Raw genomic sequence first — 23349 nt, 5'->3', positions numbered from 1 at the left:
ATTTTGCTTTTAAGAGAGGATGTTGACTGATTGATGCCTATTTTATGAAAAAAAATTATGCCAGACTGGTAAAACAGAAGCAGATTTTTATATGTGCAATAGTGTATGTACTTTAGTACAACTGACAATATTACACCTTCACAAAGAAAGAATTAACTTCTTGTTACACTCCAGATTTTAAGCCATAAACTGCCCAGAGTGGTTACATTTTATTTAAGACTTTTTAAAAGCCTTTTTGTTCGTTATAACCTCGAATTCACATCCAGAAAAAGAGTCACACACTCTTCTCTAAGATAAATTCTTTTAATTTAGTGAGAAAAATAAGATATTTTGGCAAAAGGTTTTACAAGAGTAAAGTACAACCAAGAAAAGCATTTTACTAAAATACCCATCACAAAAACTTAGTTCACAGAAAACACCTATTGCAATCAATATACCAGCTTAATAAACAATTAATTGGTTTTAAGTTATCCACAAGAGAGGGAAAAGAGTAAAAGAAGAAAACAGATTAAAAGGCTAAAGAAAAAGAGAAGAAAGCAAAAAAAAAAAAAAGAAAGGGAAGGTGAGAAAGGAAAGGAAAAATGGTTACTGACAAGATTCAATGATTCACATCATTCAGGCAGCAGGAGAAAGGAGAGAAAAGAGTCACATAGAGTCTCGTGTATTTATACAGTTTAGTTTTCTGTCCCAAGTAGGATATCTGGTCAGTGCCTTCCAGGTCAGAGTGAGACGTGCTATAGCCAGTCACAGGCTGCAGGGGCGCAGTGTGGATGGGCTCCCAGGCAGGCCTTCCTTGACTGACAGCCTGGCTGCAGGGCCTTCAGTGATCCCACGTGCTTTGCATGGGCACAGCTGTGTTGGCCGCAGCCCCTCTGGCTCTGCCCTGTGCTCTCAGGGCTCGGCCCTGTTGGCTGCAGGCCCTGTGCTCTCGGCCCTGTGCTCTCAGCCCTGTGCTCTCAGCCCTGTGCTCTCAGCTGTGCTCTCAGCCCTGTGCTCTCGGCCCTGTCCTCTCAGCCCTGTGCTCTCAGCCCTGTGCTCTCGGCCCTGTGCTCTCAGCCCTGTGCTCTCGGCCCTGTCCTCTCAGCCCTGTGCTCTCAGCAGGCCTTACCACGGACGTGCAGGTCCAGGCCCAGTCCTTCCACACACACACACACACAGAGTTGGTTCTGACCTGTATTAATAATTCAGCGAGATTCAGATCCAGTATCACACCTCTGTTTGTTTACCATTGTGTAAAAGGTTGCTAGTTTCATTGCTGGATTTTCACTGTGTATTTTGCCCAGGTTTAGGTAGGATTGTTATCCTTACTGTTGTCATTTTTGTTATAGTCGTACTGCTTTCCTTTTAACTTCTAAAAAAAGTACCTGTACATTTTTGGGGGAGCATATGCTATTGTTTTATTCTTTATTGCTGTTAGTAGTTCTGAATACCTTTTCTGTGAAGTTTGAGTGGAGAATGCAGATGACCTTTCCCACTATCTATTATCTAGGTTGGAAGAGCCATATTTGAATATATTTTAAAGAACACATTATCTTCTGTTGTTAGCACAGGCATATGCACACTAAATGTATGGAAGAACTCAATTTGCACATTTATTAATTGTAGCACTATGTTACATGAGCCTGAATGAAACTCTGTTCTGTAATCCTTTAGCAGCAATATCTCAGATTTCCTCCTACATTTCAGCACAAACTGTCTCCTAGTCTAGAGATGAAAATCCATCAACTTATTTCTGCACAGAGGCATTTTCTTTCATTAACCACATCATCATATGAGGAATAATTGGGAAAAAAAATCCAAATAAAAGACACATTTTAACATAACTTATCTTAGTAAGTTAAAAACAAAGAAAATGATCCAGGATACATATAATGTGAATTTTGTTTTTAAAGAATATTTTAAAAGATATGAAGAGAAAAAAGGAGATGTAGCATTGTGGCTCTATATGGACTGCCTACCAGTGCTGATTGCAGAAGTTTATGTTGCAGTCTGTTCTGCAGATCTTCAGTCTACTTTAGACACACACACAGTTTGGCACCCTAGGTGATGCAGCCTTCTGCTACCTAAAAATATCACCCCTCTCAAAAATGCAGAAGAGAAACAAAGCAAGTAGTGTACAAATGATATTATTTTACTTTTTCTGCTTTTACATTAGATGCTTTTAAAAGATGAACAGTACCTCAAATATTTATCAAGGGAAATAATAATACTTTTCCACTAAACCAAAATAAACAGATTTATAAATGAACCTTAATTACCAGGGTGTGGAATTTGCTACTGTCTTGAGGTTGCTGTAACTTACACACTTTGACTTAATTTCACTGGCAAATTTCTCTTTTAATATCAGGTAAGTTTGGAGTCCACACCTAAAAGTCTGCCTGGGGGGAATTTAATTAAAGTTATCTGAATAAACCCATGGAATTCTAATATTCAATAACAAATGGAGAATTAAATATTTTCTTTGGGACTAAAATGATATTCTGTGTCTTTCTGCTTATTCTCTCTCTGAAAGCCAAGAGAACTTCAAAAAACTTTTTGGGCCACTGTCGACATTCTGGAATGCTTTTTCATTTCACATAGCTCATGAAAATGGAAGCTTTTAAGTGACAGACCTTTGAGGCTCAAGTCAACGTTCTTCCATTCTCTGTCTTACTTTCTTTCTAAAATTCAGGACAACAAAATTTTGTAAAACTGTTCCAATTGTTTCAGCCATATTATCTTCTTTCTTTCTGATAATTTTCAAGAAGCGTTGAAGTGGGTGTATGGCCTGCTTGTATAGTTTCAATTTCTTTATCCATGAAAAACGTGATAGATAAATTACATAACATGATCTATGTGGTTGTGTAAGTAAATCAATTAGGTTGATATCTATTCTACCTGAATAACCATGGACACAAAACAATGGGAAACTGTCTGAGAAATACAAACCCTGAGTCTATCTGCTGTCTGAGTTACCTGTACTGCATAAGACTCACACCAGAATCAGATCATATGATAGTTTCACATTAAAATTCTGTAAAAGATACCTAATCTGCTTGAAGGCAGAAGAAAGGTCTATTAAATCTACTGAATTCATTATATTAAGAAAAAATTCCTGCACTCCAATCCAAGACATTAAATTCTTACCAAGTTCTAAACACCTTACAAAAAATAATAACTTAGCCAATATTTGTATTTAAAGATTTCTCCCAAAACACAATTATTCTCCTCTTTAAAAGTCCCAGTATGATCAGGACCATGTCACTGACCCAATGAAAACTTCATCTTCTGAAGGCTTTTAACCTTTCACAGACAATTTTTTTTAAAAAGCTTAAGCAAGAAACAGAGTTTTGCAACAAGCCCCAAATGTCCATAAGTTCAAGTTCTGTCACACTGTGAAAGAAAACACTCTGGAAAAATATATGTGTTTCCAGAGACCAACTGAAAACCAATCTAGTCTGTGGAATATGGGTCTAGAGCATACTGTAAATAAAGCACAATCTGCATTTTGGACTAGCTGTGTTTTCTTACTGATTTTCATGCATTGGTCAATAAAAATCATATTTCAATAAACTAAATCTGATATTTAAAAGATTCAGCATTACAGTTCACAATGAAAGAGAGATATGCTTATCCTCTATGTTCTGGTTAATTCAAATCAGCCCATGCAACAGGAATACCAGCATGATTTTTACTTCATCTACATACCCATTAATACAGTCATGAAAAATTTATGCAGGTTCCTCAGGAACAACAGAAGCAATAAATCCTGCTTGGTCATGAGCTAAAATGTGTTACCTCTGTCTTTTTTAACATGACTTTCACAGAAGTCATTCAAATGCTATATAAGTCCAACAGCACTTTTGCTTTCTCTTGATACACCTTCTGAGTTTCATTTAAGTTAGAGGTGGGAGTGAATCAAATTGGAACAAATCAGGACTGACAAACAAGTAAAAAAAAATTTTTTAACAGTAACTGAAATAAAACTCAATAAAAGTAACAAAACCTCCCTGTACCACAATAAAAAATTGTCTGAGCCCTGGAAAGAAGAGAACCCCACAGATCTGTGTTTAGGAATGGCTTGTGTTTCTACCATCACTACTAACTATTCAATGTGTTTCAGAATCACTATTAAAAAATAGGAAAAGCCAGAATCAAAACTTAATTTTTCTATTCTGATGATGGTTAAAAGCAGATATAAATATCTATAGCATAGTTTCCAAACTGGTCACAGTAATAAGAAATAATTTGACTAAATGCAATAAATTCTAGGAATTCTGGAAGAATTGCCTTGGCACACTTATCTACTGTCCCTCTAAAAATAAGGGAAGGATGAAAAATGGAAGAAGGTCAATATACCATCAATGTGAAAAGTCAGATTTTCCTAAGCTGTCTGGATAGCTTCTCTGTTTATGGTATCATTATCCAGGCTGTCTGAATAAATTCAGAAAAACTATTACTTTTGCTGTTATTCAGCAAACAAGTCCAGAGCTGTCTTTATTCATCATTTAAGTCTTTTAGAAAAAAACCTCTTAGAAATCTGCTGGTGGTTACCAGCTAAAGGTCAATGTGCTGGTTTAAAGGTAAACTGGCAGGAAAAATGAACCCAACTCAAAAGAGATTATAAGTCAGAGGTACAATTTAATAAAAATAATACAATAAAACAATTACATGGACAAACAATTTGCTTTAACCCACAAAACGCAGATGTATAACCCAGCACCCTGGGGCACGAACAGAGTGGTGTTCATTGGCCCCCCATGCTGAACCCCACACGGTCCCCCTGAGTCCAAAGTAAAAGGAGAGGGAAAACCTGTTGGTGAGAGTGCTGGTCACAGTCTGGTCAAAAGTGGTGGTCTCGGTCTGGTCAAGATTCTTGTCCTCCTCTGGATCCAACAAGTGGGCCATAAGTCCCAAGACCCCAAGATTATATACACTCAGCTTCAAGTGGGAACGCCCAGTACCTCTCCCAGGGCGGGGAGTTCCACAATGGGTGATGTGAGTCGTGAGATATTTTTGGAATCCTTAGTGGCCCGTTAGCAGACATGACCCCTCAGCCCGGGTGTGGAGTTGCTCATGACTCCCTGGAGGAGAGTTAACATCACCCATAACTATAGCCTGAGGAGTCAGGTGTGCTCTGGGCAGCTGCTGTAAATGGTCTGTTATTAACAGTTCCTGGGAAATGACATGGAGGATGTAGAATGCACAGTTTGGATTACACCCACACAGTGATGAAACTGGTCCTGGCTGCTCTAACTAGGACAGTCAAGCACAACAAAAGTTTGCTATCATAAAGGCCAGTAAGGCTATCTGTAGAGTTTTTTCTGTGAAGTAACTCAGTCTGTATTGTTTAAATGTGAGGCAAAGCACAGATAAATCAGTCAAGTGATTTTTATTTTTTGAAAATCAGCTAGAGAAGAAACATAAATAAAAACTGAGCAACCAGCTCTTCAGTAATTTCATGATTTGAGAAATCTTCAAGTCCACTAGCTCACCATCTATTCTGCCATATTGCACCCATGAAAGATAACTATAGACAGGACCACAAATGTAGTTTTCCAAAGGAATCCTTTCTTGCCTTTATTTTCACTGGTTTTCTGAAAGCAGATCATGCTCAATTAAGCTAATTTCTTCGATGAATCTACAATGTTATACCAAGTGGGAAAGACAAAAGGAATAAGGTCGAAATCTACATGACTTTAAAGTACTCTTGCAGCCAATTCTGAGAAATTAGTGCTTTTAGCCCACGTTTTAACCATCTACTTTGGGATGAAAAGAATTATGTTGATGAAGTCCCAGTTTGCTCTATTGCCTACAAAGGGAACCCAGGGTGCCTAGGTCAGTCTTGCAACTGAAATACAGACAGTACACCAAAATCAATGATACGTTGGTTTAAACAAGCAACATATGAAATATGATTTAAGAAGTCTTCCATTTTTTCTATATTGAATATGAGTTAAACTATTTTATTGCAAAATTGAAAAGGTTTGGAGGCTGTGGTTCAGCACGGACAAGTCTATATTTTTCTATCATATTTCATCATCTACTTTATCAAAATACTATTATTATATTCCACATAGCTGTCAGATTTAAGCATAATAAGGTTAGTATTTATCTGAAATTTAGTCATGATTGTTTAGCCTGGAATAAAGAAAAAATAGCAGATACTTTTAGTAACTGAACAACTGAAAACTGGAAATCATATAATAATGGGACCATATAAGATGCTTGATAAATCATGCTGAAATGTACATGCTACAAGCATTTGTACATCCGCAAAATAAAAATGTGTATATTTTGTATTTTATTTAAAGGATTGTGTGTTTCCTTTACTATTTAACTGCGGTATTTTACAAAATCAAACATTTCACTTTGCATGTTAAGTAAGTTTCTCTAAAATAGCATTTAAACATTTTCAATCTTTGAAATTATGCACATTTTCTCATGTCTCATAATCTCACAATTAAATTCTGTATAGAAAATTTTACTTTCATATGTTGTTGAAATGCCAAAGAATTGGTTAAACTGGAAATGTTGAATATTTCCATTGCTGTTTGTGGACAATAAAATATTAGTTAATTTTAATGTCATTATAATTATGATTACCTGGCAAAGGTATGTTTCTCAATGACAAGGAGAATTAATCAAATAATTAGTACTTTGTGCTGCTGCCCATGTTCTTGTTCTAAATGTAGTTCTCATTCTCAGGTGGTGATTACCCATTAGGTGAAGACATGCATGAAATACTCTTTTATTTCATAAATTTTCAATACAGTTTGAGACCTAAAGAAACGTGTGATTAATCACTTACTAATTGGATCATTCCTTCACTGTCAATAACTAACAAGCTGCATAAAAGGCACTCAACTCTATTGTTTATGAGATCCAAGTTCCTCAAGAGAAACAAGCATACTTTACAGGAAGACAATCATCACAACTGCAGCAAATATGTTGTTCTCTATTCAAATGCAAAATGCACTCAATTGAACCATAGTACCTTCATAATACTTCTGCTTGCTAGCAAAAAGGAAGAAAAAAAACAGTAAATAAAAGAAATAGAAACATTTCTGAGCAAGTATATTGATTAAAACTCTAATTCTCCTTCTGGACTAACTTACACAGCTTTCACTTGTTCTATTGAAAGTGAAATGTCCTAGATGAATACTATTTAGCCCAAACATACAAATGACTCAATTCTCAGTATACTAATAATGACATCTATAAAAAAAGCCTTGATAACATGCAACAGAGATGAGATCAGATCTTGCATATCTGAGCTTTGAATTTGAGGATGAATATTTCCACCAAATTCAGTTTTACAAGCTATGCAGAAAGAAAGGTTTGGTTATAATACTTCATGTAACTATACATGTGTGTGTGGGTTCAAGGTAAACCAAGTCTGAGATAACACCAAAGGCTGTAATAGTTTAGTCTAGATAAGACTACTCTTCCTTTCTCTAAGAAAGTATTTACATGTATTCACTTCAATATCTTAATATCTTTCTCTGCTGTAGAAGTAGCTTTGTGGACTGTACATTTAGCCTCCCAATAACTGAGTTCAATGTTTAATTATTTTAAAGTTTTTTTTTTTCTAATTAGAGGTGACTTCCTTACATTAAAACTTTGTGACATCCTACTGAACAGCTCCAGGAGAACAGTAGATTTAATTTGTGTTTGCATTGGGCCAGATCTCAAACTATTTGTTATGATTAAAAGTAAAAAACTAATAAATTAATGGGAAATATACAAGTATTAATTTGAAAGCATTTACTAGCAAGTATATACTCCAGTGGAGGATTACAGCAAAGACTGTTTCTTCCTTCTTAGTTCACTTGAATTTCCATAAAAACATGCAAATATTATTTTTGATTGTTACATAGATAATAAATTCAAAATTAAATAATTGGGTGGAACAATTTACTTAGTGTTTAGAAGTTTCAGGTCACACCAGACATGCATAGACACACAAACACACACATGCACTTACATGTTGATCCCAAATGCATGAATAGAGGACAACTGGAAAGGACTGCACATTTTCTTTAAGGCCTCTGAATTTACTCTCTCATGAGCTCATCAATCCAGGAAACAACATACCCCTACTAAGACGCAGGGGAAAAAAAAATGAAAAGAAGTATAGTTCATCTATCTTTCTTGATTTCTGTGTTATTACGAGTCCCTAGAAACAGAGCTGAAAATTGAATTTGGAGCAGGGGGAGATGGCAGGATATTTCTGACTAAAATTTCTGATGAAATTATCAGCTCATTCTCGCTGTGTTGAAGTCACTGAGCTGTTACCATCCCACAGTATTGCTTTGCTGGGTATTTTAAAGTACTGGTGGAAGGAGCTAACAGAAGTAGAGAGAAGATAGGTGCTGGTTCAATTAATTGAAGCATCCAGAATTGATGAGTGTTGTCAAGAACTCACTATGAGGAAGGCTAACAGAGGAGACTAATGAAGTGACTGGGAGATATCAAGATTATTACAGTATCTCAGGAAAATGGCTGAAAGGAACAGAAAACAATGAGAGAGCACAGTGGGCATGTAAGAAAGTGGAACAATACCTATAAACCAAATTGTGCATTCAGGAGTGAATAACGTGCCAGGGGGAATTAAAACACTGCACAGTAAATATAAGCTTCTACTTATCAATGATCAAGACACCACTAGCTTGAGAAGATAATATTAACTTATTTAGTTCTATGATAGCATTTCACGTACACTTAATGACAGATATAAAAGCTGTGCGGTTGCTATTTTCTTTCTGGATGAACTTCCAAAACAGCAAAAATAAACCCTATTGTAGGATTTGGGTTTCTTTTTTATTGAAGATACTGTGCTGAGTGTCTTTCAAGTGTTATAAGCAGCTGTGATCTCACTGAAGAATGTGCTTGGCTGAGTGAAAAAGTAGCAATGGATATTTTACAAAAATAATTAAAAAGAAAATATAGACAACACGTAGTTTTATCACAGAGAGGAAAAAGGGCTAAGGTACACAGAGAGTAAGAGGCAGAAAGAGAGTGAAAGTGTTTTACCAAGCAGTCTAATCCTTTGGATGACTACAGAAATAAAAGCCTGTTAGCAGGTTTCTTGGGAGTCTGAAAATCGATTATGTGTATTAGTTCCCCTGTGCTTCCTGTGCTGAGAATGTCTTTTTAAACTGCTGATTTCACAGTCTACGAAAGGGCTGACGAAAGAGGCATTGGCTGTAATCTAGATACAAGGTTGAAAGCTTCAGAAACCACCTTGAGAACATGATAAATACTTCTGTTTCTCCCAACACTTCAAAGAATTACAGTCATGGAAGATGTGAACTCCTCGATTAATAAGATGTAGTTCACTTCGCATAAGCCTTCACTTTACAGCTGAAACAAAGCGATACAAAAGTAGAAGTCTGGAATAAGATTGATCAAGTCACTGACTCAATGAATTTGTTCAAAATACATTTGTTCAAAATCTGTCTACTCAGTAGACAGATCCTCACTCAGCGAAACTTGCTATGATACCTACATGAACAGTCCTTTTTAAATGTTCAAGAAGGTAACACAGCCACAACAATTTACACCGAGGATCTGATGTAAGAATTTTTCTTGAGTTATTTGACTCAAGTTTTTAATGAAACAGCTGTTTCCTTCCATTATTCTTTCCAGACATTGGTTAAACTCACAGTAACATTTAGACTTGTATGCTGCTTCTGTTTATTTGCTTTGTTGGTTTTGGGAAATTTCTTGTTTTGTTTTGTTTTTCATGGATTGAGATTGTTTGTCATATTGCAAAATTATTTGCTGGAACAATCCGCTTCTTTTTATTAGACCCTGCAATCATTGTTTAAACTATAGCGTATTTAACCTTTAGAATCAACCCTTTTGTCTCTGAATAAATTTTGTAATTGTAAATGCATCAAGGAAGAGGAATAAAGAACTGAATGTGCATTATTGGCCAAAACATGGTAAAGAAAATAGACATTCTTTCAGAAATACAATAATACAATATAACAATCTGTAACATTGTAGCAAAATACAATTCTATGCTATCCAATATACTACTGCTATGTTACTAAATTCTCATCTAACTTAAAAAAAAAATTGAAGAGTATTCTGAATGTCATTGTGATTGGGCATTTACATTTTATGTTTTAAAATCTGTTAAAAAACCCCTTTATTTCAGGAATTAAGGATATTTCTTTCAAAAATTGGTCACATTTAACTCTCTAAGCAAAATAGTTAACAGGACTGCTGATTTCTTCAATCATCAGAAAAAGTGACATAGTTATTGTAAGATTCATGTCCTCGAAAAATGATATATTCAGGATGTAGTAGGAAATATCTGATTGCTTCATTGGAAATGTATAGCTGTAAAGAACATGATGAATTGAAACTGTATTCAGGAAAGGGCTAATTTTGATCAACTGGATTTTTTCATAGTGTATAACACTTGAGTCAGTTAATTTGGTATTTAAATTAATGAAATGAGATGGAATGAAATTGAGAAATTAAGTTTCAAATCTAAATTTTTAATTCAAAATGGATGTTTTCCAAAATTCCATTTTGCATGAATGATTTAGTATTTTGATTTTTCACCCAAAACTGAAAAAATAAAATGCCATCACCTAGGTAAGTTTGAAACAATTCTCTTGATGGTCTTACCTATTGTTTTGAATAAACTCAATAACTAATACTTTGAATTGGAAATTTTCCAGTCATGTTGACTATTGAAATGTGAGTTCGTTTTTCAGACTGATAAGAAATTCTTGCAATGTTTGTATCATTGCAATAGGCAGAACTCTTCCATTAGATGTCTTTTAGCAGAAATTTAACTGCATTCTGGTAGAAATTGGTATGCAGGCACTCATGAAAAAATAAGCAAGATTTCTTAATTCTACTTACTATGTTGCTTAATTCTACTTACTATGGTAGAATTACGTAAGAATTGAGGCCATCTTCATTCTGTCATGGTCATTGCTAAGCATTAACTTTAATGATAATGCCATAGTTTTATAAGTTTGGTCCAAAGATCCACTGTGACCTGTGATAAGTTTCTTACTGACTTCCTTGTGGTAGGAACAACAAGGAAAAATTTATCATATTTAGTAGAAATCAATAAGGTACATTCATAAGCATTGTTCAAATAGTTTTTAAACAAGTTATATGTAATCATATAAAAATATTGATCCCACATGACTGTGAGCTTTAATCTGATAATGCTGAAGTACTTGAGGCAAAATGACTTTAAAATGCAAGGAATAACATTTAGAATATACTGTTGCGTGTGATACACACTGAATGTCTGTGAATGTTGCATGGATATATGAAGATAGGTAGGAAAAGAGCAAACACAGTGCATTACAACAGACTTTCTGTGAGTTTATAAAGATAGATTACAAGTAAAATACCAGTTTTGCAAACTGAATATTTCAAGAAGTCTGAAACTGAAAAACTGATGAAGGTGTCTACAGCTTATTCAAGAAATTAACAGTTCCTATGCAGTGTGCAGAGCAGTGTGTGAAATCACTTCTCTGTGAGTTATGAGGGAGGTGAATTAGGAATGCAAAATATATAGGAGAATAATATTGTCAAAATGGAATTTTCAAAGTAAAAAAAGCCCAAACAAGAAGAGTTTTAATAATGGTGTGGTATTAGCCAGTACGTAGTTCATTATTTGCATAAAAAAATGTTCTGACTTTACTTCTGTATCCTGTTTACGTAAGAAACCAGCGCAACAATACTCAAGAGAGATTAAAACTTGGCTTTTTTCATTCTGGGAGATGTTTACACTTCCTTGCTCTAGGTCCAGGAGAGAAGGAGCTGAAGCAACATCTTGAAAGAACCCAGGTTTTTGTCATTGACTGTACTGGCCAAGACCAGCTACTTGGTCAAGGTTTAGTTGCCATGCACTGCTTCTGTGAGGGAAAAGTAACAAGCAAAAGAGAGTATGAATCTGGAGAAAGAAATTGTATTTGGACAAATAATCTAGCTGGGAGTAGAGGAAAGGCAGAAGTAGGTGTGTGCAGTAGGCAGGAGGGAGGAGCGGGGGGCTGCTGCCTGGAGCTGAGACAGTGCAAGGTCCTGGAGAGGGCACAAGTGAGTGCTGGCAGGCAGCAGCAGCAGCTATGGAGGCAGGAGAACATTTTTCAATGCTTTATGAGACCAGAGATCTCACTGAAAATAGTCATCTTTGTTCAGTGTTGGCAACTCTTCCGTCCCCAAAATGCAAACCAGGGTTTTTGAAGCCAGAAAAAGTGGGGTACTCCAAACAGCTTAGTGAATCATTTTAGTGACAGGGAAGCACAAAATTCCTAGAAATATCCCAAATAATGGCTCTCTGACCATAATTAATTCTTGATAATGAGAATATGGGAAAGATAGAAAATAAGTGTTTCTTGAGAAGGTTGCGATTTGTAGGGAAGTGACTGTAAGTTGATGCCAAGTGCACACAAACAACATCTATCAACATTACATTTAAAACAGTTCTGTGATATGCAGGTTTGTTATTCGGACAGGCAACCTGACAGCAGAAATTGATGCACCTATCAGAGAAGAATAAGAATATAAATCTCTGTCTTATCATAAGGAGAATGCAGGGAGCAGATAGGACTGAAGTGGTAGACATAATCTATTTAGGTTTTCAAGAGACATTTGACATTGCATGGTAGAATAGAATAATATATCTTCAGTTTAGCATGTAAGTCTCAGAAGACTCTTTTCCTTCTAGGCTTCTTAAACTACAATGTATTGATTCCCAAGTGCAGAACATAATTTCTTCACTAGTTTTCTTCTCAGCCTGCTTTTCTACCCCTTTTATTATCTAGATTTTCTTCTAGAAAATCTCCTTATATCCATCTTCCACTTTTTTTTCTTTGTACTATCTTTATAGTTTCTGTTTCCTTTTATTAATCCTGACTCCTTTTTATCTCTTATTCATAAGAGTGCTGATGAGGCATCCTGACTCAATCGGGTTGGTGTGATGTCTTGACATCCTGAGTCTAGCAATTAGAGAATGGCCTTGGGAACTACAAAAAACCCCAAACATTCCCAAATAAAATATGACTTCCTGTCTTCACTGTGGCCTTTCTTCAGACTTATCCATGACCAGCAGTATGGATTTGATACAAGTATTGCATGAGCTTCTTAGGTGAAAATTGGATTCTAGAACTCATATGAGTAACAGTCCATAAGATACAGACATGAGGAGGATACAAAAACGTTAGTAGCACTAACAAAGGTTCAGATACCTGCAGCACTATTCAAGCTTCTGAATACTTTTATATATTCCTTTGTTTCTTACATTTTATCTCCAGGTATTCCATTTTAGGATGCTTAAAGGCAATATTTGGTCAAAACACAGGAAAGAGGAAACATACCCTACTGAAGTATACATTAATCCTCATACACTGCCACTTGCTGTCCTCTCTTTTGCATGAAAAAGAAAACACCTTTGATGTGTCAAAGGACATCCTCTGTGTCAATACACATACCATTCCGTTTGCAGAGTAAAGCAAACTTGTCACTGAGACTGCGTCAGTTCTAATAGCAGCCTCCATTAGAAATTTAGGTTGCAAAGTAGTGACATGTCTGTTTTATGTCAGGAAAATATAAAAGTTGTCTTTGGCAGCAAGAAAAGCATTGCAATACAGAATGCAAGAGATTGTAGCAATGCTAATCAGTTACGTGTTTACTTCAAATAATTGGAAGCCATTTGTATACAATACAAAGCAGATCATTCCTCAGAACTCTTACACTTCTCAGAGGATATGACTTCCAGATCAATCAAATTTTCAACATCTATGGGATGAGGACCCCTGGGGGCCTTTGGGCCCTGCATCCATGTTCTTACCACCATCATTGCAATTTTTTTTTCCTTATAGCCAGTCTGAATTTCCCTTTCTGCAACTTGCATCTCTGCTTTTATGCATTTGCTGTGCACCTCCAAGAGTCTGACTCCTCCACAATCCTGCATCAGATAGGTGAAAACAGTCTTTCAGTTCTATCAACTTTCTTCTTTTCAGACTGCATAAACCCATTTTTTTCAGTGTCTCTTTGGTTTTCCAGTTCTTCAGTCCTCTAAATTGTGCTTAAGAATGGCCTTTTGCTGGACTTAGTTTTTAAAGTCTTCCTTGCACAAGTGATTCTAAAACTGAATGCAGAATAGACGTGATGTCACAAGTGCTGAACAGAGGGGAATAATCATTTCCATTGACATGCTGCCAGGCTGTGACTAATGCAGTTCAGTATACAGGTAGCTTTCATCTGCATAGCAGACTGCATTACTAAAAGTACTTTAAGATTTTAAGATGTATTGCAATTTCAGTTTAGGAATATCAGTATAGAAAATTTGCAATGTTTACTGCCAGTAACACCCAGACTTACAACTTAGAAAAATTTACACTAGAAAATGCACATACAAGAATTGTTCCGGAAAAAAAGGAATTTTTTTTTTTTTTACGTAAATGTAATTGTGTACAAGGACTAGCACTTGGCAAGGGAAACCTTTTACTTGATGAAATAATGTAAAAGAATTCTTCCATCAAATAACCCTTTTAAGTAATGAACACAAATGTATAATTTATCTTCAGAATTTTCTCAGTGAATTGAACCTGCCCTTTAAAAAAATGGTAATTTTTGAGTGAGATAAAATTCATATGAGTTTGCCCTTTCCACTGCTGTCTATCAAATTTAGTCAGGAATTCTAGGTAACAAAATGATCTTTAATTTCTTCTGACACAATATAACAAAGAAACAATAAATAACCATCAACATCAGCAGGTGTGCTGCTAATTATGGCAACGGTGACCTATTCACACCTACACAGTAGGGCTGTTCAGCCTGCATTTGCATACTGATTTATGGAACCGTAAATTTATGCAGATGTGGATGGAATGAGAAATCAATTAGATATAAAAGGATATGTTAACAGAGGTGAGAAGAAAGAAAGAAATTTCATATAGGGTAGAAAAATAAGATCAAATGGTGCTATCTTTCCGAATTAATGCAATCATAATCTAAAGACAAGGTTCAACTTTTGTCAGTACTATTGTGCAGAATTTTTTTCTGCTATGCGTATTGCATAGAAGAGAAAAGTAGAAAGATTGCAATAGCTAAATAATGCAAACAAAAACAACATGCAAATAGTGTTGGGCCAAAACCCTGGGGATTGACTTTGTTGGACATTCCACTTGACAAAGTTGAACTTAGGTTTTTAGGTTAAGTCTACCCTATTAAACAAAATAAGACTAAGGCACAATTGGATTCAGTGATAGGAAACCATCTGTGGTATTAATTGTAAGCAAACTCATAGGCATGGTTTTATCTTTGCTTTCTCATATTTTTCCAGACAATACTCAACATAGTTGTGGGAAAATATACCAGGGGCTGTTCCTAAGACTGTTCATAATAATACTCTCTCCTCCCAATAGGGCAGTTAAATGAAATGCAAGTGAAGTGATCTGATCACAGATACACCTCTGTGCTATGAATTTATTATTAAGTTCTCCACGGCACCTTCTGCAAGCAGAGTTCACTGCCCATCAGCCTTAGGATACCTCATGGACTTAATACCACTCTCCAGGGTTTAGTCTGCTTTTTAGCCTGTGTTAGATCACAGAACTGAAGAAAAAAGTCTATACCTTTTTCAATTTTCCCCTTAAGCTGTCTGCCATTGGAATTCAATATATTCTACTCTATACCCATGAAAAAATCTATGAAAATCTACTATGTTTTGGCTAGTCTGGGAAATAAAAATAGGTCCTGAATTTCTGTATGTAACAGAATGCAGCATTGACAACACTCATCAGTAAACTTAGATATCTCAGTCTGGATTGCCACATCTGAACAGGTTAGTTGTAGTATATGAGTATTGTGAACTATTAGTCAGATGACTACATTTGACCAGATGAATCATTGTTCATGAAGTTATGTATCTTTGTTAAAAATATAGTGCTTAGTTCTACTTTACAGAGGGGGTATAAAATGAATATAATAAAATCCCACTCCACTTTTATGGATTGTATAAAAAAAAGAAAGGTGATATTTCCCAATTGATGCAAGCAACAGTGTATTGGCAAAGAGAGTTGTTATCCTTGGAAAGTCTGGTCTCCCATCCTAAACTTCAGGAACTCTGTCTTCAGACAAAGTACTGAAGTCTGTCACCTAATCTGGAGTAGGTGAATGGTCATCTCCAAAGCAAACAGCAAACCAGCTTTGATTGTTGTTCAGCTGGACAAGAGCTTTCAAAATTTGAAAAAATTTCTTTACATAAAAAAAAAAAGAACAGAAAAAAAAAAACCAGCTTATTTCTCCTCACTGATGAATTAGTTCCACGGTCCTGAGAAAAACAGAATGAAATGGTCTTAATTCACAAAGTGGAAAAGCATTCAATAGAGCAGTGGAAAGAAAAGATTTGAACTTTACACCTATTGCTATTGCCAGCTTTGTGTGCAGCCTTGACTAAGTCACTTTTCCTCCTTACGTCTTCAATTACCTGGCTGACAAATGAGCAAATCCTAATGCACTGAGTGTTGCAAAAAATAGTCATTAACTTTTGAAAAGCCCTTTCAAGGGGTCTGGCACAGTATAAATGACGGATACTTACTTTAGACAAGAAAGTAACAGATACAACCATTTTGTTTCAAGGATTTTCTAAAGGAAAACAGAATTGCTGTCAGTGTAAGCTATTTTCTAAAATAGTAGCAATACAGAGGTAGATATCTCTCTATTGTAGGTGAACACAACAGATATAAGACAACTACTTTTAGGATGACACATTAAGAAGCTGAACTGGTTATATGAAACAGCTGAGGGAGTATGATAACATTTATGCTGTATCTCAGGTTTATGCTATCATTATTCTACATGCCATGAAACATACGCAGAGACACCCTAGTATGTGACAGTGCATATAAATTCTTACCAAAAGCTTTTTGGGGAAAAAAAAAGTATTCTTAATGTTAATGTACTAGTATGAAATTTCGTGGAGTGTGATGAAAGATATTCCCCAGGGAATATATCTCAGCACAGATCACATGGACTGAAAAAGGATTTTGGAATTCTTTGTAATACTCTCACTGTGAAAGGATCGATTTCTTCCAAGTCTGACATAATAGACCTTAGACTTATTAGAAGCTGCTAATTAAAATGGTCTACACTTCTGAATATCCCTTTTAGAAAAAAAAAGTAATGAAAAATGAGCTCCCTTTCTGGTTTACATGTTTTCAATAAGAAGGTATGAGTAGAAAGAACAATACAGTTATGTGAAGGAAGATGGAAATATATTGCTTTTGATTTTTTTTTTTAACAAAACTTCAAGCCGTTCAGCCTTCCCCTTCTCTCTCCAACACAGTGGCAGAGAATTTGTTTTGGACCGAGAGCTGGAAGAGAGGACAGTAGAGAACACAACAGTGACAAGGTTCCCTTCTCTTGCTCATTGCTTTCAGGCACAGTGCTAATGCTTATATAGCTTACTGGAAACAGTATTTTCACATTTCAACCAAATCTCGTAGTCTGAAGGGGAAATTCAGCATTTCAGACTGTTTTTCTTTCCAAATTAGCACAAAAGCATAATTTCTGTAATTATCATTGAAAAGAGCACTTCCCTCAGTCCCTCAAAAGAATAAGCTTGGACTTCTTGGAACCATGCATGTTGACAACAGCAAATTTTTCTAATTAAATATCATGTAAATGAAATATTATTTATTTTGTATAATATGAGAAGAAAATAATTTAAATATCAAACACAATTCAATATTGCCTGAATGTAATGTTTTAGCATTATTATTGTAGGAAAATCAAGGTAATCAGGTAATTTATTTTGCCCTAGAGAAATGTTATCATACTACCACACTCCCACAGGTTATTCCAAGTGTGATGAAGCTGCATTTTCCAATGGGATATCATTGCATTATTTTTTGATTTATTAATTTTAATTAGCTTTTTTGTCTAACAGCCTCTGAGCAAGTCATCATCATGGCAGACCCAGACCAATTGTCCAGACGGCTCCCTGCTCTAACAGTCTAAGGAAGCAGCACCTGCAGGACTGTAAGAACTGAATCAAAACAAGCTATTATTTTATATTGTTTAAAATATATATGAATTAAAAAAAAAATCTGGTATGTGTTGACTTGCTTTTTTAAAAAAAAAAAGTATGTTTACCAAAATTTCTTGTTATAATTCCTCTGCAGCCTTCCCCATGAGAAGTCAACAATGAAATATCAGCTGGTGTTGCTATTAATGCTTGGGAGTACAAAATACTGATGATTCATGAAGTGCATGAGTCTTTCCTTATTTTCTGGGTTTGGATAAATTGAGAAGTGTCCTGAGTTTTTAGCAATGATTTAAAAGGTTTACACCTTTCTTAACACACTAGAACCGCAGCTTAACAGCAAAGCCAACAATTTTTTCCCCAAATTTCTCATGTATTAAAGGCAACTGGACATATCTATCTCTAGTTACTGTTAACTGCTCAATTCTGAAGGAGTCTGGAAACATTGGAAAGGTAATTATGCAGGATTCAGATACAGTGATTTTTTAAATATAAGCATCTAGAGTCATCAAGATGTAAACTATCAGACGTGTTCACATACAGCTGGCAGTTATGACACAGGACCTACTAGACAGGATACCCCAGGACATTTCATATGATATTGGGGGTCTGTACTGGCAGCTGAAGCAGGCTGAGGGGCTAGGATTTATCTCTATATTAAATATTTGTGGCATCTACATGTACATGTGGCTAAGCTTCTTATGGCTCTCCCTAGGCAGCAGAAACTTACCCAATATGTGGCTACAGGTCCTGTGACTCCTGGACAGGACTGTGTGACCTATAAGGCAATGCTTAGGTTTAGTTTCCTGTTTTCCAGTGCCATTTTTCTAAGAGTATTTAGCCTGGCCTAGCTCTAGAGACAAGTGGGTGTGCCTTAAAAATCCTATCATAATAAGAAGTCTACTCCCATGAGATGTTTTGGACAGTCCAAGATGTCAGAAAAGTTATTGAACTCTGGTGAAACTGAGTCCTCTGCACAGCTTGGTCAGTAGAACAGCTCTCTAGAATCCAGTGGCTTTATTAACTGGATTTCTAGTAAGCTCTGCAATGAAAGTTAAACACAGATGGAAACCCATGAATCAAAAAGCACAGTCTTCCATGAAACTTACCACTTAACAGCCTAAGATTGGTTGAATTATGAGAAAGCATGAGAAAAAAAAAAAATTCTTTTGCCAAAAAATTAGAAATTAACTTCAAAATCCTACATGTCTTGCCTTGTGTTCACACGGAGACTGGGCAGTATTTTTGGGTCAGATTGAGTTAGAAATGCTTCATTTATACATAAAAGTATAATGCCTAAAGTAAGATACTACCAGTAGGACTACCTGTGCAATTGTAATTCACATATCTGGATGTTTGCACTACAGCAGTCATTTAAATTCACCACTAGGATTTTTTGTCAAGGATCTTTGCTTCACATCACACCCAAGATTTAAAAATGCCTAAATTTCTGTAAATTGTGCTACCTTCACAACTCAAACCCTGGCTTGTACTTCCTAGATTTTACATAACCTATAACAGTTCTTTTTCTATATAATTTCCTATAAATATCGAAATGAAAACTGAACAAATAAATTAAAATGAAGAAAATTCCATTAAACCTTTATTTTTATTGTTGTCACACATTTTATAGAGGTCCCTGGTCCTTTTCTGTGCTTAGATATTTAAAACAGTCATAACAACAGCTGTTCCCAGCTACAAAATGTGCCAGCAGTGTTTAAAACCAAACATATGTTTCTAAGTGTATTGTCTCACCTGAGCCCAGTTCCCTCACAACTTTGACAGTTTGAGTTTATGTGTGCGTGTACTGATGAAATGGCCTCTGAATCCTCTGTTGTATATACTTCAGTATAGTCATAAAGTCTCTGGAGCTTGAGGATTCAGCCTCCTTCTTTAGTATCTAAGAGATGCTCTGAACAATGAGAAAGAATTTTACCTCCTTCCCTCTACCTAGCCTCATCCATGCCAAATCCCTTATATCTGGCAAGAGTCATTTTGCACTACTCAGTTCATTGCCATTAGAAAACACAATGGCTGAAGATTCTCCCTGACAACAGATTCCCACACATTTTTGTATCTGACTATTCAATAGAGCCCATTTGCCTGATGTTATAGAGATTCCAATTATTTCTAGTGTTGCCAGTATAAAAAGGTTGTTGTATACTGAAGCCAGCATCTGGCTAGCTTATTTTTGCTACATTCAGAAGGGATTATTTAAAAGAGAATAGCTCTTTTCAGAACTTTAGACACTAAATCATATTCAACAGTAAGCTCTCCGTCTACCCTTTATTCTCTTTTGTCTTTTCAGAAGTCTGCTGAAATGCTCCTGTTCCTCCACACTTTTAATGCTGGGATGGGTGGACAGCAATTTCTTGAGTTTCTGTATGTTTCTGCATCTTCTGACTTCTCTAAATCTAAAACTAATAAAAGATCCTGTACATTTTCAGTGGTTTAATACAGTTTTCTGTCTTCACGTTTATACCCTTGTTACATTAACCATCATGAAGATCAAACTTAGAAAACTTACCAGCATTGATGGCCTTCTGCCCCTTTATGCAAGCAGATATGGATCAGGTAGGACAGACACCTACCTCATACCTTGTGGTTGCACACATGTGACAGAAGAAAAGCAGTCCCAGAAACATTTCATTTCAAAATGAAAGATCAAGAGCATTTTAGCTCTGACACATTTAATCTAAGTACTTTTCTGAGTATAACCACCTTAAGCTGCTAACCAGAAGAAGAAATGAAGCTGGTACCTCCAGAAAACAACTCATGAAAGGTTTTAGGTGGTTTGAATTGCTCTTTTAAATTGCATCTGTACCTCTCTGCTGAAGGTCTAGAGGACCTGCTCTTCTAGGTTAGGCATGTCATGTTTCAAAATTGAGGAAGAGATGGTTTCAGGGGCTCTGTGTAATCCTTGCCCTCATCAGAGAATTATAACAATAGCAGAGATATCAGGTTATGTTCTGTAATGCAGGGCTAGGCTCCTTTTTGTCAGTAATTGTTAAATTCTGCAGTAGGTCAGCAGAGGTGTTTTGTATAATAGGTGGGAAAACTTTAATTAGTTATTTAATGAAATCCCCTTTTGCTTTAGTACAGAGAGCAACCTATTTATTATCTTTTTCAGTCTCAAGTGTGCACAGAGAATTCAAAACAGAGAAAATAAAATAATTTCTACAGAAAACTAAGGCCCCCTTATGATATTCCCAGACATTTTTATTCCAGGCTACAACAATCATCCTTTAAGGGCCATATTCCTCCAGGCTTCCCTCTACTACGGTAGAGGTAAAAAAGTTATACTAGCACAGGCTCAGACCTTTCTGACCTAGATAGTATGTGGCTGGGAATGTTCTCAGTTCTGTACCATCAGGTAGCGTATACAGCCCTTTTGACAGTTAATGGCAGTCTATTGAATAATTTCATATGTATAGTTATACATAAACAAGCACCTTACTGGCTATTCATCTGTACTTGAAATAGAAAAATCCCTATTATTCTATCCAGCAGAATTACCTAATTTTCTCAGTTTGTTGAAGGAAGTGTTCCAGAAAACCTGTTCTCTCCCTTTTTCTTTCTCTTCAAGCATCAAGACCAGGTGGGAGTGATGACTTTTAGTAGGGGAAGAATATGGTAAAATAATTATTCCTCTTCTTTATTAAAAGTCTTTTAAGTGGCACTTGAGCTCTGTTTGTACTCTTTTATCCGCACTAACCATAATTATACTCAGATGTATTTATCTTGTCTGGAGGTACCAGCAATAACTACTGTCATAGAAGCTACTCACAAAAATGACTGATCTTTGTCAAGATCATTCTGAGAATATTTTATACCTTTTCTGATTTGACAAAACAGGAAATTTATTAACCTTTTTTCCCCCCCTTTATTTTTTTTTATTTTTTTTCCCTTTATTTTGTTTTAATTTCTTTATTGAAGACTAAGATTTACAATAATTTGTGTCTCTGAAGAATTCACATTTTTAGAATATCCCCACCTGGAATTAATTCATCTAACATCAGCATGCAATCAGAGTATCTCAATTATCAGCACAACAATTTGAGGCTCTGCGTATGGAGTGTCAGCTAGGGAAAGACAGGTATTTCTGAGAAGATGAGCCAACCCTTACATGGGATGAATCATCATGTACATACAGCATTGATTCCACAATAAAACAAAGACAACTGTGTACTTATTATGGGTACCTCAAGTAGGTCCCTGAAGTTAAATGAGACAAATCTAGATTCAAGTTACTGCAAAAAATACGAGTGAAAATATAATTTTACATTCTTAAGGGAAAGTATCGTCTTTGAAGTCAGATGGCAGATACACTGTGAAGACCTGTATCCTTCATCATATAATACACTAAAGCAGATGGCATTTATTAACATGCTATAACAAGTTTGAGAAGCCCTAGGCAAAATAGCAAACAAGATGTGAAGTTACAAGCAATAAAACAGTTCAGCTCAGAAAGAAAAAAGCGCTGCAGGGGATATACAATGCTAAAAAAAGAGGGATAACCTTTGTCTATGACGGGGAACAAACAAAAACCAAGACTAGTAGATTTGGGAATGAGTGTTCTGAGACAAGTACCTTTATCACAGCTTAAGACAGAGTTGCAACTAGTGTCACTGTATCTGCTGGTCAGGCACAACCAGGAAAATAAACAAGGGAGGTATACAATGAATAAAGTAATGGCATTAACAGAAGGACTTACCCTGCAGATAGATACCTGCTCATTTACCTGACAGAAACGTGAAGAAATACAAAAAACTTATGTAGGAAAATCATTGTACCTGCTCCTGTAGCCTGATGGACACCAAGCCGGTTCCTGTTGCTTGGAAGAGATTTTGGAACCACTGTGGACAGTTCATCTTCTCATTGTTCAACAGAGTTACAAACACATCTGGTTCTGAAATGGTGGTGAGAGATATAGAAAATGAGACAAGAATAACAATATATCTCTGAGAAAATCCATATTGTACTACATCTTGAATGATGTGTGGATTATTTTGATCACTTCTGTGCCAAAAAAAAATGTAGCAGAACCAAAACAACACAGAGAAGCAAGAAAAGGATATTTGGAGCTATGAAACTGCTTCTGTAAAAGATCTAAATAGATTAGGACTTATGAGCTGGAGAACAGTTAAGACAGGGGTGTTATGAAAAAGATATAAAAAAATCACTAGTGTCTTTCCAAGAGAGGAAGAACTGAGAACTTTAATTAGAAGGAAATATATATAAATGAGTCTGTGAAGTTCTTTCCCCAGGATATGGTGAAGCCCAAATTGTAAAAGGCTCTTTAATAGTGAAATAAATTAAAAATTATTAGACAGCAA

The 23349-nt window shown here is 35.8% G+C and overlaps 1 long non-coding RNA gene across 1 annotated transcript; it reads left to right on the top strand.

Annotated features, from left to right (window-relative positions):
* Positions 1-544: 544 nt before the first annotated feature.
* On the top strand, positions 545-17966 carry LOC127474708 (uncharacterized). Its single transcript, XR_007905965.1, has 3 exons — positions 545-1289; positions 17315-17380; positions 17918-17966. It is a non-coding gene; the product is annotated as an uncharacterized LOC127474708 (long non-coding RNA).
* The last annotated feature ends 5383 nt before the right edge of the window (positions 17967-23349 follow it).

Source organism: Manacus candei, unplaced genomic scaffold, assembly GCF_025592945.1.
Source record: "Manacus candei isolate 608988 ecotype Guabito, Panama unplaced genomic scaffold, ASM2559294v1 h1tg000043l, whole genome shotgun sequence".
Classification (NCBI taxonomy): Eukaryota; Metazoa; Chordata; class Aves; order Passeriformes; family Pipridae; genus Manacus; species Manacus candei.
This window is presented reverse-complemented; position numbering and strand designations above follow the sequence as displayed.